Raw genomic sequence first — 14,593 nt, 5'->3', positions numbered from 1 at the left:
GGTCAAACAAAATTATTTCCTACAGATCTGTGTATCTGACTAAACTTTTAAATACTTTAAGAAAACCGTTCTTGTCGAGATTTTTTTCATGTAATTATCAAAATACTATACAATTAGAGTATGGAACACTAAGTGTTTTCCATTTGGTGATACAAATCGACTCAAATGTCGTTCTATCTTTATTATTCACTAAATGCAAAAAAAAATATAGAATAATGCTTGTGTCAACTTGTGTCACTAAAAGAAAAGCACCCACTATGTAAGAGGAAAAAATCTAAATCGGAAATTCAGATTCCACGGCGTGTCGCCGGCGCGTTGTGACGTGCTTTTCGTGTCATCGTTCCCTGAATAAGCGTAGCTAGGTCTGTCATCTGATTATAATTAGACTCCAGAGCGACGGACGCGGAGAATCGTGCAACAGAAGCCAGACGCTGGCAAGCGGAGTACACCGTGTTGGCGGGTTGTTTACACAGCGGGCTTCTATGGAACAAGTGCGTGAAAACTTTCACGACCTTGCTGCGAGCTCCCGCCCGTGTCGTCCTCATCATCTTCGTCGTCGGCGTCGTCGTCGAAGGCTCAGCCGCGTAAAGCCATGACCCGGCTTCTCTCTCGCGATCCGCCACAATGGCAGCAAACAAGCTTGGATGGAGTCAACTATCCTTTCTCCTTTCCCTCTTGCGGTGTTCCTCCGACCGACATAACCATAAGTAACATTGTCGATCTAATGGACTTAAAAACAGACTGAATAGCATACATATTCACGCTTTTTTGTGCTTTTCGTATAATTCATAAATCTCACTTTATTATATAAAATATAGTTCGGTAATTACTTAATGATATAACGATGATTATGTATAATAATAAGAAGAAGAAAGGATAATTTTAGTTTATGTAACTACATATTAATTATGTCTACACAGAATATAAATTATAATATCAAAACTTCTTTTGTAGTAACAATTACGCGCACGTTTTACTTTATTTCGAATAATAAATTATCTTAATTATAATTTTTTTTAATTTAAAAAACTGCGATCTTCGAAAAACGAAACAAAAACGACGATCATCGTTCATTCGACTGCTTTATGTCTCACGAATGAAATTTGTCTGAATGCGTGTACTAGTTAACGATTTGTGTCACTTCCGGAGGAAAGTCAAACTCGAGCTAATTGCAAACCAACAAAGCAGCGCGGAGTTCCAACTCGATTTTCGCGATGCACGTCTCCAATAGCGATTAAAGTTGACTTCCAAGTTTTACGACGACCTCGTTCGCGATGGCGGAAGTTAAAACCCTGTCCGCAAAATATTATTGCGCCGGCCGTCGCGCGAGAGAGCTATCGAAATTAATTCTATAGCGAATTAAATTACACTCGGTCAGTTAAACATCCCGGCTATGTTTCATTACGGCCATAACGCAAGTTAATTGCCCTCGATTATTCATATGTATGAATGAATCGCGTTTACCCTTCGCTGCACTACCATTACGAGCATTAAGAACGTATTTAGTTATTAAAGTAACTCATACCAGAATTAATGTTGCATAATTATTCTATCTCGCGAATAATTCTAATGTGGAATTATAAGATTAGCGTATTACGATGCGTATATTATTTTCTTGCAATTTCCTTCCTCATTAAGATATTTTATGGCATGGAATCACCGTTCTCGTTTCTTACTGATTTTTATGATGCCGAAGCGACTATCTCTCCGTGTATTTACGTTTAAAGGAATTGTCGAATCGTATTGTTAATGTTGATACTGGTTAGTGTAGTACTGGCCCGGTTTGATAGTGTTCTTTGTAGGAGGAACGTTATTCTCATGCACCGTAGTTACGAATGTTTACGGGAGCTTTACGATTTCTATCCCACGCGAAAGGGATTGATGCAATCGGATTGAGTTCGATGTTTACGCGTATCTGAAATAATCAATGCTCGAAGACGTTAACGAGGATGTTGGAAAACTTCAAACGTCATCTCTGTCATCCCGATTCTCCGTTCTTTATGGGCACTTTTCCCTGTATTCTCGTTTCGATATTCGTGATTAATCGTTACTCGAGAAAATGAGTCATGTGGAAAAATGCGCGACTTTAAATCCAGAAATTGAGATCCATTACAAACCGGATGAGCGGTTGGTTAGTTCTGTATTTTTATTCCACTAGTAAATCTTTTATTCAGTATGAAGTTGTTTATTGGTGACGAGGATAAAATAATCTCTTTGAAAGCTTTTAGAGTTCGACGTTAAATATTTTATCATAGTTTCTGGATTAGATTAATATCTGGATAAATTGAGAACATTAAGAGTCAGGCCGGTAATGAAACTCCTTTATAAATTCGCGTCTTCAGATTTTAACGAGCAAAGAAATCCTACGTTTTTGCAGGATGCTTTTGGCAATTATCTTGTTTACCGAATGGAAGATAAACATCAAGTTTGGTCGAAAGCGACGACCAAAATTTGGAACGATTGTCAGGAAAGAGAGTCTAATGTTTGACAATGTCCGGACAGTTCCTGCCCGGCAATAAGAATAAATCACTTCGAACTTCAAGACGAAGATCGAGCGATCGTCGTCGATCCTCCGTGAATTATATAAAACCCCTTCGAGGCGGCTTCCGAGGGACATTATCGGAAAGCCATTAATTAGCATTCAAGGTTCACTGCATGCAAGGTCGTTTTGCCAAGGGGATACGGATGAGGGCGAAGGTCGTCGAGGAAGAACCATCTCTCTCGTCGCGAGGGATACTTTCAACTCTTCCGCCCCCGCGGAGTACTTAATTAACCGCGCCGTAATTAATGATGCATCGCCCTCCTAATCCTTCCCGTGTCCTCACGCATATTTTTAAAAGCGTATTCACGCAAAAACTTCTATAATTATCATTCAAGATACGATGCAAAAAGAGATCGTAGTAAAAATAGTTTAATAATCCGTTAGTTATAATTAGTTATAGTTTAATAAATTTATAACTAACTTGCAATATTGATATTAATAAAGTTTAACGAGAATTTGAGGTATTCTTTTAAGAATTATCCTTATCGAGAAGTTATGTTTTAACCCTCCGCCTGCAATCATTTTTTTCACTTCCTCCATTTACAATCTAGATCTTTTTTGTCCAGCTCAAGTTTTTTTACTATTTTAGGCTTTCAAAATAAAAATGTAGAAAAATTTTAAATTTACTTTTCAATATCTCTATTACATTATTAAATAGTTTTTAACTCTCTCTCTCTCTCTCTCTCAAATGATAAAACTTTTATTTAAAAAATAAAAATATATAAATCTTATTTATAAGAGTAAAGATATATAAATAATAAAATAAATACATAAATCGAAATAGGAACAAAAATGGGGAAAAAATGTAAATTTATTTAAAGATGTATAATTTACAATTAGTAATAAGAAAACCGAACACCGCTTTCTCTCCTTTATTTCGTAGAAATTTGAAAGTGAAATTTCGCTTGTTCTAAAAAAGGCCCTGATTGACAGAGGGTTAAAGTAATACATTTATCCATAGTATGAGAAGTCATTCTATAAGTACGAATAATTCCCGCGTAGCATCCAATTATATTGCGTATACTCTAACGCGCGAATCTTTGATCACGTTCACGCTCCAAGTTCACACTACGCGTTCGGCTTTACTTGCAAGATGTCATTAACGTGCCGTGACGTTACACGGCATTTAATAACATCATTAACTCCTAATGAACACTTCCACAAACTTTAACGATGTTACGCTCTATCATTGTTAATCCTACAAGAATCCGAATGCGAATTGTGACTGATTTGTCGCATTTCTAAATGTAGAGGTATTAATGGATTTTAATAAAAAATAATCCTAAAATAAATGTACATCGGAAAAATGATTTTTTAAATATCTAAAAATTTACTCTCTAAAACTTTTAGAGTGAATCTCTGTAGAGTGAAATCTCCTAAGGATTGAAAACTGTGCTATTCTTTTTCAAAACAATTTTCACTTTTTAGAATAAGATTTCATTTCAATGAATTTAGAAAGTAATTAAAAATACAAATCTGATAATAATTTTATCAGACTATCAAAATAATTATTATGGGAAGCTCAAACATAACGAACAATGCTACAAAAAAATTTGATATCTTAGCAGTCAGTTTGAGCGTCCTACATAATTATTTTGATACTTCAATGGAATTATTTTCAAATTTGTATCTAGTAAAATTTTTCTAGTTAAATTTTTAGTAAAATCATTCTTTCCGTGTAGTATAAACTATATAATTCGTGTTTGCTAAAAAGGATAAATTATCCCTACTTTATTACGTTTATAAAAGAGACGATGGGGACCTGAATTTCTAAAATTAGTTCCAATGTGAAATCATTGAGTTTATATTATTACAACGTAACGAACTCTCAGGGGGCCACGTCATCTGACGAGACTTCAAAGAGAATTTAAAGGGTTAAGTTTCGCTTATATTCTCTCCGGAGAAAGGCACGTGGCGTGTCTACGGGTGCCTTTACAAGGAGAGAAGCATCCTCGCGCGTCATGCCGGGGGACATTGACGGGATTCGATATTCGGTGACGGGTTCGTATCCCGCGGCATAACGCGGGAGATACATCCCTTGATTGGCTGCTGTCAAGGGCGGCTTCCACGGAAGCGTGAAACAATATCACGAGAATGGCAAGGACAAAGAGGAGCCGGCGGACGCATTCGTCTTAATTTTCCAGCCGGTAGCACGCATGGAGCCTCGGCTTTTTTCCCTCATCTTCTCCGCCCCTATTGATGTAATATCTAATTCTCGGAGGAGTTTGCGGTGAATGAAGCGAATACGCCGAAAACAAGAATTGCCGATTCGAGGCGGTCGTGCGAGATTTAACGTCAGTTCTCTGCAAATCTACTTGTGTACAAAGTAAAGATTCGAGGAGACAGAAATAAATTCGATTCGAAAGAAAATACCTGAAGTGAGTATTCGAACGAAAATCTTTATTATGTGTATCTTTTGTTATATATTTTAAATAACACACATTCAAAATTGTGATACAACACACACACACACACACACATACACAATTTCACATTGATCTTTCTCACAAACAAAAATTATGTTAAGATAATATCTCATGGACAATTTAAAATTTCAAACTATATTCACACATGTATGTAATTTATGTAAATATCCGAAAACGAGAATTTCACGAAAGCGACGTAAGACACGTGTAATGCACAAACGCGTATATACTTCTACTTTTTTTTTACGGTACATGCAGTCCGACAATTGGAAAGCAGAACGTTACGACAGTTTTTCGTGCAGATATATCTCTCGAGAGAAGATAAACTCTCGACGCAAACTCTCGGATAACGACTGCAGTCGCGCGAGCGAAGAGTTGGGGAAATGGTGACGAAGAGAAATAGAGAAGGAGATAGAGATTCGCAGAGTACTCTGCCTAGCATATCCACGTGATAGTCACTCATAGTCTTCAACTAAGCGTGCCCGATCCTGCTGCTTGAACTTCCACACCGTTCACCTACACAAACCGCCGATATAACTATGAGAACGGCGGCTCGAGAGCGCTAAATTATTCAGAAACGACGCGATTCCCGCGCTTGTCGACGACCTTCTGCGCTCACGAGATTACCCGGAGCTTTCACGGCAGACATGGGCAACCTCTTAAGAGCTTTCGACGAATCCTCGTCATGTGAACAAGTGGATGATGATGATAATGACGTCGTATTAATAATAACAACAAATACATATGTTTCCTTAACTGTAATTACGTAAGACAAAGTTGTCAAACTTCATCAATCGATAGAAAAAAAGTGAGTTTATTAAAAAAATTTTTATTAATTATAATCACAATTCCTGAGTAATTTCATATAAAAACAGGACAATTATCAAAAATTACCACAAATTCCTTATTTTAAAACTTCATAATTTTTCCAGACAAAATTTCATGATTTTTCCCGACTTTCAATGTTTTGAAATTTTTTTGTATTTTCGTCTTGATTTGAAAACCGTTAAATATGTTGTTGGCAAAGCAGTTTAATATAACAATGTAAATTACTATTAATGCTATGCAGATACCTACTACTTGCATTTAATTGTTAAGTTGGTAGCATTCCAAAACTGCGTAAGTGTGATGTACACGTATCAAACTTCTTTAAAATTTGTATTTTCCAGATAATTGTGAAAAATTCCCTGACTTTTTTTTATTTCCGTAACTGTTTTCAATTTCCAATTTTGTAGCAACTCTGAAGAAAGCTTCGTAATCTATTACAACAGCAATTGCAAGAAAAATACGTAATTAACGTAGAGAAAATTTACGAGATATAGATATATTGTGTGAGTTGCTGCAATTAAGATCTTCGGAAACTCATAGGACTTCGGAGTGTGCTATCTTCAAGATTAAGAAAGTACGGTGAAAATAAATCGCAGCCGATCCAAGATTCTTTCACGGCACGAATCCTTCAAGCCCTTAATCGGATACGAACCGGAGATTGATTTCTCTTCCGTTCTCAATCTACGGGATCACCGATCATACTCGGGCAAGGTCGACGTAGCGGCTTATTTATTACAGATAATTCTAGAATTGAATTCGGTAGAACGAGAAGAATCTTTCTTTCGTCTCGTCTCGTCGCGGAGTAACGCCCTTTTTTCACGGTATAAGGATTACTAGAGAAAGGAAGTAAAAGAACGGAAGGAGAGAAACTGGTCCGATGATTGGAAAGAAACCTTTTTTAACCCTTCAGACCCTTCGAAAGAATAAAAGCTCGACAGCTCTCTTGTTTGGTTCGACACTTTCATTGTTCTCTCGTCTTTTCTTCTCCGTTACGAATGTAATATCTAAATTATTGTGTCCGTTACAATTTTTGTTTGTATCTAAATTTTATATGTCTTGATTTTACAAGGATACATTCCTGCATCTTTATTTTAACTGCACGTCCGTTTTTTTAAGCGATTGTGTCTTTCATCAAAAGCTTCAGTATATTGTATCTCCAACAGCATACCGAATACGTAACGAAAATACATGCCAAATCCCTGCGTGCATCCCATAGCCCATCATTCCTTTCGATCGAGGGAGGCATGCGTTTTCCCTCTTTCCGCATTGGCGGAAGTATCGTAAAGCTTCGTCGTGTCTAAGCAAATTTTATGGCAGGATTTCGCGTGTTGGCGTTATAGCGCGAGGCTGAACGAAGCGACGATCGTTCGAAGTAAACCGAAGAGACGGCGAAATATCTGTATTGGATGATCGACATTTCGTTTCACTTTGGCAGCAATAGGTATTTTATTTAGTTATATTTTGAAAGCTCCATGCGGTTATTAATTTAGTAACCACGCGAATTGATCAATGTATATTAATGAGAAAATTCAACGTAACAAGACCAGTTTTAACATTTAATAAACGACAGAAAAATATGTATGGATTATTTGTTAAAAGTTTTGCAATAATTCAACGGTTGCAAAATATTCGGTCTCTAAATAAATGTCTATTAAACATATCGCTATTTTTTCTATCGCGGCAACTCTTCACATTCGAGTGCATATTCCAATATTTTTATGAGCAGTAACAAAAAATCATCACTATGCAAATGTAAACGAGAGGAAGAGTGAGAGGGGAAAGGGGATAACACGATGAACAAAATAACGCATACGCTCGATAAATCTTTTATTACGATGTACAATTTATCGTTTGGGCTTTTCCGTCTTGCGATTTATAGCAGGAATTTATCGCGGAGATTCGGGTTGTCCCCGAAAATCGCTACGATTTCAGGGGAGGTCAATTCGAACGGCTCGTCACTGTAAGCCTCTTAATTTCGCCCGGAAACAATCGAAAACCACCGACCGCCATCAAAACGTCGAACTCAATCATTTTCCTCGCCCCATCTCCGACGCAATAAAACCACCGCGGGGGATGAGTCGTTCGCGGGAGGTGGCTGGACGAACTTGCAATGGTCGTATTTTAATCCTTGACGACATTTGATTTTTGCATTGCATTGAACCTTAAATTATTGACTGACAAAGTAGAAGGTATTCATTTGATTCGCATCGGTTCTCAATCGCATTTATACTCGATTGAAAATCGATGCTTGACGAACTTGTACTCTGTTGTGGTTTTAAATCTTCAATTTTTTGCATGCATTGCTGTTATTAACCGCGATAATTCAATCGTACCGTTGTCTAGTTTCAGAGAGATAAAAAAAAACCTTTTCAATTAGAATCTAATGATGCGGAGTGATCGGCATTTCGGCAGCGTCGAAATATATTGCCGCTCGAATGCGTTCCCGGAGAATGAATGCGTCGATAGAACTCGCAGCGTGTACATTCCAAATTTGATCGCCGAAAGTGGACCATTATTGGTATTGCAACCGCGCGTTTCAATATTGTGCCGCCGCGATTAAATGTTTAACATCAAACGGCAAATAAAATATTGAACGTCGTACCGTCTGATCGAATGAAAATATTCCGCAGCTCTCCCTTAGAAATGTATTTCGATGTTCAAACAACGTGCGTTGTTAATAAATAAATAAGCGCAAAATACAGAGCCCGAGGATATAATCCTCCAGCGGATTGTCAAGCTAATCAAAAATTAATTTACGCCCATTACACGGCCCTGATTATTACATCATATGATTTTCAAATGACAGTTCGCAGATTCGTCAAATACGAGCCAGTAATTATCGCATTTACAATTAATGATAAAATAGTGATTATAAAATTAAGTTTAATGTACACTTATTACACAAGAAATTATATATCCAAATCTTCTCTGATTTCTGACTGACGAGGATTATATTAAAACATATATCCGTTACTCACTGCATATATAGACGAGCACAGTTAATAATTAATTGAAACCTTCCTGTCCCTCGTCATTTCTTGAAATCAATTGCAAACCGCAATACTTTCCTCCTGAACGCGTCGCACCGCAGGGGTGATTCGTACCCCCGCAGAACGCAGGATGACAATCAGGCTCGACGGGGATGGTGTGGTTGCGTGCTGCGTGGATGTATTTAATGACATAAAGAGCAGCGTTCCGCACATGCGTTAATATCCGTCGTCCGTTCCATCCGAGAGAACGATCGCGTCCCTCGTATTACTGTAGTCTGTCTAAAATCCGCCCGCTCTCCCCCGACGGCGGAAGTTGCACGGTAAAGCCTTCGTCAACCCTTCCCGGTCGCGTGGCGGCGACGGCCCCCTGCGGGTGGCGAATTGTTTTTGATATTCGAAACGGAACGAATCCCGGCACGTCGCGCTTCACCAAGCGCGCAGCGCGAAACGAACTCGAGCAATTCACCCCTTTTCCCGTTCTCCTTTCTGCTCGGTTCTTTCGTGAAGTTACGCGGGGTAGATGTATCGAACATGGGATAGTAACGCTGATTGGCGAGGCTTTCAACAAATTATTAGACAGACGATAGGAGAGAGAAAGAGAAAAAGAAATATACGACGTATTAGAGATTTGAAATATGATAGAAAAGTGATAACTCAAGTGTGTTAGGAAAATGTGACATTTGTAAATGTTAAACGATAAATTGATGATCAATATAATAATAAATTACGCAATCAATATAATATAAAGATTGATACATGATGATATAAGAGTAGGAGATTAACATAATTATAAAGAAATATACCATTTTTTTTTCATTCTAGCGTCGATATTAATTTTTGCTGAGACTGCACACCTATTTTGCTTTTAAGAGCTTTATATTTCGATTTTCATTCTTCCTTTTTCTCTTCTAGGAATGAATTGTACATTTTTTACGCTTCGAATGTCTGTAAATAGAGATGTTCTTAACCCAGATTTTTCGGCGCGCAAATAAATTGAATGATTATGAACAACGAAGGCGTGATTCCACCATGGAACAAAGCTGACGAGGCAGGAAATTAAAAAAATTTACACGGGGAAAGTGTACCATCGAGAGCTAACGTCGACATGAAATACGGTACGAAAGATTGAATCTCGCGTCGGTCGGCGAAACAGCGCTCGCGTAAAAGAAATAAATGCAGAATGAAATTCTCATTTTAAAAAATTTGTTACGGAACCACGCGCGCATGGAATTAGGTGACTGTAATATTTTCCAATTTGCCTTCGCGTGCAATATTTACGGGTGCATAAATAAATCGCTCTCGTAAATCAATTTGTATCCCAACAAAAAATGTCATGAGCGCCGCGTATTACCGCATTAAATGATATCATTATATCGACATTGACGTCAACCTTATCATTAATTATATCTCGTCATCATTCAATCCCGATGAGAATCGAGCCCATTAATTGCACAGTTTCGTCGGTTTAATGAGGTTGTACGATTTTTATACTACTTATTGAATTGTCATTTTCAATAGACATGATGAACGCGTTTGACATAAAATATTTGTTTATTAGACCGCCGTAAGTTTCACGCTCTCGCGTGGTTTAATAATAATTTTTAATTTCAAATTTAAAAACCATATTTTTTTATTCCGGATGTTTCTCTCGGAGTATAATTTTATATTCGTTTACAAAAGAGTATAAAGATAAAATGTAAAAATGAAACCACTTAAATTATAGAACCTGATAAAATACTAACAATTTTACTGCCATATTAAACTTGCTATAGATATTATTAGCTAATAAACAACAAAACAAAATTTAACAATTGCACGTAGTACTGGACGCGAATATTATTGTTTGTATTATGCTCTAATGTACTATAGACTCCACACATTTTGCTGCGATTGTAACGAGCAACTAGTACACCTCACTATAAGTATTACTGGGTTACAATTAATCAATCGCGGTCTAATAACGAGCAGCATTACTCCCAAGTGCGTTTCGAAAAGCGAAGACAAATGCATCTCTCTAATGCCTCATCCTGCTGCGCTGCCCTTTCCGTTGTCATGAGTAAACTAAAGAGGAAATTATATATCGCCCTTTGCACTTCTCTCTCTCTTCCCCTCACCAATGATATTCTTGCCGCAAAAGTATCTTCCGTGATGCTTAGCATAAAACGCAACTCTACACTATAACGTGAACTATAAAATACTTTCCCACATTCTCTCTCTACGGACAACTGCGGTCCCCGATTTATCATGCTCGCGTATATATGTATATAATTATGCTATATACGAGCTTAGCTGAGATTTTTTTATTTAGTCTAATAATTTAATTTCCGGAACGAGAATTTTCGAAAGAGACAGAGATTATAATTATTCAAATAAGAATTATTTAAACTCATAAAAAATACATCGTTTGTGAGATATATGTGATATGCAGTCACATTTCAAATATCAGCTTCTATCTGTACTCTGTAGCGAGAACGACAACCTAAATTAGAACGGCGCGATCGGTACGAGAATCGCACGAGGGTCATTACTCTTCCGTTTCTAACGTTCTGTCATCCTTATGAAACCGCAGGATTCGCGACTAAAAGCAACGCCTGGCATTCTGTCAATTCCGTGGCAGTGGGTTAGTGGCCCGTATAACCAATCGCACAGTAACTCGCGTTAAGTCACGGTGTTCTCAGGTGCGAGGTTTCGGCGTGCGAAGACAAATGTGCAGCACATTTGTGCTCCACTCTCCCCGCGCAAGTCTTCCTTCCACCCCCTCTGTGCTCGGGGTTGGAAAATTACGTGTTGCGCGTAACGAACATTAAAGCCGGTAACATTGTTCACGTGGGATTAGAGCTAAAACCGCGAGAGTTCTCATTCTCCGCGGAGCGGAGGACCCCGCTGTAGATTTCTTCCGCGTTTCCTCCTCAGTAGATGTCGGCCGATTCGTTTCGCAACGGATGAATTTTCGTGATAAATCGACTTCGAAATTTATTACTAAGTAACCTCCGAGAAAAGAAAAGGAAAATATTATAGGATATAATTCCTTTTTTATTGTAAAAAAAGTGACATACTTCCGATATCCTTATACACGTATTTATCAAGAAATATATATAGAAATATGTAAATATAAAGTATCTAATAAACTCGTCGAAAGTAAAATTGTGCGAAAAAGTAATTTATGATTAGATTTATGAATAGATGAAAAAATAAGGAAAATGAAGGAGAGAGATATCCGCGCTATTTTATGCGAAGGCGTGAAGCATCAGATTCCTTCGATAGGATTATTCTGGCTTTCACAGGGCCGGATATCATTAGACTCACGGCGAATGACGCCTTGATCTAGTGATTACGAATGCAGAGTGGGATGATTTGCATGACGTCGAACTTAATGTAAATCAATCGCATCAGCTCCAGATCAAATTGCGCATATAGGTGGTCGAATAATATCCCTTTCCTCAACAAACGATAACATTATGAGGAAAGGATATACTACGAAATTATCTTAGAAAGTTATTTTAATATTTCTATTTTTGCATTAAAAATAATGATATTAATATTTATAAAATATTGAATATTTATATTGAAGATAAAATTATTTTAAAAAGCTCCGTTAAGCTGTTCTTATAAAATAATTTAAGAAATTTATATTTATGAGTCTTAAAGAATATTATACTTGGTTTTATTTCTTGGAAAAAACATTTTTTTGGAAAACGGTAACATGAAAGGAGTCTCTTGTGGAATTAAAGGGGAATGATTCACAGATGTTACCCTCTCCCTTAGTGATACCTGAGCGGTCGTCAAAGGCATCATTAGGAAGAAAAGGGCGCTGCGATATTCTCCCCTTAAAATCTGTAGGATGGTAGATATTACGATCGAGGGAAAACCGAATTTTCGGGCAAAATTGCATTGAAGATTCGTTCCGTCTCGAGTGGACGTCCGTTCTTAGAGACTTTTTATAAGACCCGGAAACAGGCAAAATTGCACCATTTACTATTTGAGAAGCCGCTTTCGACTGTCGGTGTCTATTTTGTGGTAAATAGAAAAGCGAGACTAATATTTTTTACTGTATCTTTCGTCGGAAATTTTTATTGCCCAGAGAAAATGGAACTTTCAGAGCAACAAGAAAGGCAATGCAAGAATAATTCCACCGATATTCATATCTTCTAAGAGATTATCTACACATTCTGTTTGGCATTTCGCGCGCAGTTATGCTGCGGGTAAGCAAACAAATCGACTGACTAATATGCATCCCCGTTCGTGCCCACGCTCACATGTATCACGTCGCATTAATTACGCACGTTATTCGCGTCCGACACCTCGGATCGCGGATAAGGAACTTTTCATCGAACCTCTGGAGGCAGGGCACGTGGGCGTCAGTAGGCGTCCCTCGATAATAAATGTAATCCAAGGAGGGAAAAGGCGGTAAGGAATCCTCTCCTCACCTTTCTTTTCTCTTTTTCTCTTTTCAAGGCGAGTCCTTGCCTGGATTCCTTCCGCACGAATCCTCTTTGGCATCCTCGCGACATCCGAGAAGCCGCCAAAGGGATCATTAGGGACAACGAAGAGGGACGTGATCCACCACTTTCAGGTGTATGCACACCGTACTGTCTTTAATCCTGCGGCCAGAGTGAAGGTGCCACTCCCGAAGTATAAAATTCGGGATCGGCTCTAGAACATTCCTAAGTTACATAAGAGTGCCTTTGGAATTGTCGTCACTCTTCTCTCAAGACAATGTATCGAAGAATAATCTAAAAGAAATGTATGATAAATGTTCTTTAGGCTTTTAATGATATTTCTTTAAAGTCGATATTTCCTTATTGAAAAACATTTATAAAGAGAAATAATTCAGTTTTTATAAGAGTTCGCATTCATAGTCGTGATTCAACCTGAAATCCAATTCAGGCTAAATTTAAATCAATCTTTTATTTCAAAAACGCTTTTCAAACCACGATTTAATGAATTCGATTGACTCAAACTTTGGTTCGAACTTAGTTTGCTTGAAATGAAGATCAATCATGGATCGATTTACAACTATGAATACGAACCTTAAAACGTTTAATATTAAACGCTCCAAATGATTCACTAATTTCACTAATCAAATGATTTCAATGATCTAATCTTCTTGTTCCTTTAATTTCAATTGAATTTTAATTTGTTTATTTACAAATGTCGATAAGAAAAAGCTTTTTTAACAAATGCAGAAGTTGTACCAGTCTGTGAGACTTTGGAATACTAGAGAGTAATCTATGAACCCGAGGGAAACACCTTTCACCTTCATCCGGAAGAGGACGAAACCGACCTGATATCATCTCCCTCCTTCCTGCTTTTTTCTCTTGCTTTTTTGCCTTCGGATTTTCATTCTACGACGGATCCGAGCGATAAAACGCGCGCCGAAATCGGCACGTTCGGCCAGAAATTGGAAGGATCCTCCATTCTGTCGGGCTTCGACACGATGTAGGATTTACCGTCCGAAGGGAATAAGGATCGCACCGAGAGTCCTTCTCGTTTCGTTCTGTACGGCAACTCGTTACACATTCATCGTTTTGCGCAAAAAGGAATTCCTCTCAAAATTTCCTTCTTTAAGATAGCATTTAAGTGCGAATTAAAAATTTGATAGATCTTATTTTCAATCTTCTACGTTTATTAAAATATAAAATTAATTTAATAATTAAAACGTGTAATCGCAGCGTGTTTGCTATCTAAAGAATCATTACAAATGACGCGTAGATACGGACCAGTATTTCTATGGTGATTCTATTTCGGTTTGAGTCTAAAAGTACGACGAAAAGAAACGATCGATTTTAAGTGGAACTCAGCCAGCA

At 37.7% G+C, this 14,593-nt stretch overlaps 1 protein-coding gene across 1 annotated transcript in view; it reads left to right on the top strand.

Annotated features, from left to right (window-relative positions):
- pxb (putative Hedgehog signaling attenuator pxb) overlaps nucleotides 1-14,593 on the top strand; it is a 111,599-nt gene that overhangs the window by 37,629 nt on the left and 59,377 nt on the right. The gene's annotated exons all lie outside the window — the stretch shown is intronic.

Source organism: Mycetomoellerius zeteki, unplaced genomic scaffold, assembly GCF_001594055.1.
Source record: "Mycetomoellerius zeteki isolate Tzet28-1 unplaced genomic scaffold, Tzet1.0 scaffold151, whole genome shotgun sequence".
Lineage (NCBI taxonomy): Eukaryota > Metazoa > Arthropoda > Insecta > Hymenoptera > Formicidae > Mycetomoellerius > Mycetomoellerius zeteki.
Note: the sequence above shows the minus strand (reverse complement) of the source record. Positions and strands in the feature narration are given on the sequence as shown.